Source organism: Arachis stenosperma, chromosome 5, assembly GCF_014773155.1.
Source record: "Arachis stenosperma cultivar V10309 chromosome 5, arast.V10309.gnm1.PFL2, whole genome shotgun sequence".
Classification (NCBI taxonomy): domain Eukaryota; kingdom Viridiplantae; phylum Streptophyta; class Magnoliopsida; order Fabales; family Fabaceae; genus Arachis; species Arachis stenosperma.
Window position 1 is genome coordinate 49,824,595 of NC_080381.1, and position 1,650 is coordinate 49,826,244.

General features: G+C 43.0%; 1 non-coding gene across 1 annotated transcript; it reads right to left on the reverse strand.

Annotated features, from left to right (window-relative positions):
* Nucleotides 1-261: 261 nt before the first annotated feature.
* Nucleotides 262-365, reverse strand: LOC130984387 (small nucleolar RNA R71). The gene has a single exon (XR_009088325.1). It is a non-coding gene; the product is annotated as a small nucleolar RNA R71 (small nucleolar RNA).
* Between the last annotated feature and the right edge of the window lie 1,285 nt (nucleotides 366-1,650).

A 1,650-nucleotide genomic window follows, 5' to 3' on the forward strand; every position in this document is an offset into this window, starting at 1 on the left:
TCACTGGTGGAGGATCATTGTTCATTTGGTGGGAGTGCTAATGAAGACCCAAACCAACATCTCACAAAATTCCTGAGAATTTGCGACACTGTGAAGTCCAATGGAGTCCAGGAAGATGCCTATAAACTGCTCTTGTTCCCATTTTCACTTAGGGACAAGGCAGCTAAGTGGCTGGAATCATTCCCAAGGGGAAGCCTAACAACCTGGGATGAGGTGGAGAGCAAGTTTCTGGCACGTTTCTACCCCCCACAAAAGGTCAATAGGCTTCGATCTGAGGTCCAGACTTTCAGACAACAGGATGGTGAGATGCTCTACGAGGCATGGGAGAGGTTCAAAGAATTGACAAGGAAATGCCCACCAGACATGTTCCATGACTGGGTGTAATTGCATATTTTCTATGATGGACTTTCTTATGAATCAAGGAAGGCTGTAGACCATTCATCAGGAGGTTCATTGAACAGGAAAAAGACTGTAGAAGAAGCCATTGAAGTGATTGAGACAGTGGCTGAGAATGAGTACTACTATGCTTCAGAGAAGCACAACACTAAGGGAGTCATGGAGCTGAACCATGTTGATACAATTCTAGCCCAAAACAAGGTGTTTGCCAAGCAACTAGCAGAACTCACCCGGAAATTAGACACAAAGCAAGTGGCTGCAATACACACACAAGATCAAGAGGAAGTAAGCATTGAAGGAGGTGATTGGGAAGAGGCCAACTATGTGGGAAACCAACAAAAGCAATCATATGATCCACATTCCAACACTTACAACCCAGGATGGAAAAACCACCCAAACTTTGGGTGGGGAAACCAGCAAACCCAACCACAAACCCACAAACCTTACAACCACAACCAACATAACAATTCCACATACCAAAACTCCAACCAAAGATCATACCAAGCCACACAAAACACTTACTCCCAACCACCATATCATGGCCAAAATAATCAACCTGCCCAATCCAATCCGAACCAACAATTTCAAGATCAATTAAACAGGATAGAAGGAATACTAGCAAACATGGGTCAGGACATAAATGAGTTGAAAAGCTTTAGGGAAGATGTGAGATCGACCTTAAGGAACCATGGTGAAAAACTCAAGTGGATGGAGTCTCGAGTAGGAGAGCTATCTCAACAGGCCCCCAAGTCAACTGCAGTGTTCCCTAGTGACACAGAAAAGAATCCTAAAGGGGAACAAAAGGGAGTGAGATGGGAAGAATGCAAGGCCATCACCATATTGAAGGAAGTCTCAGAAGAAGAAGGAATCAGACCCTCAGAAAAGGAGCCAGAAATCTTGAAAGAAGGTGTGGAAGAAGTGATGAGTGGATATTTTATACGCTTTTTGGGGGTAATTTCATGTAGATTTTAGTATGTTTTAATTAGTTTTTAATAGAATTTTATTAGTTTTTAAGCAAAATCATATTTCTGGACTTTACTATGAGTGTGTGTATTTTTCTGTAATTTCAGGTATTTTCTGGCTGAAATTGAGGGAGCTGAGCAAAAATCTGACTGAGGCTGAAAAAGGACTGCTGATGCTGTTGGATCCTGACCTCCCTGCACTCGAAATGGATTTTCTGGAGCTACAGGAGTCCAAATGGCGCGCTCTCAACGGCGTTGGAAAGTAGACATCCAGGGCTTTCCAGCAATATAT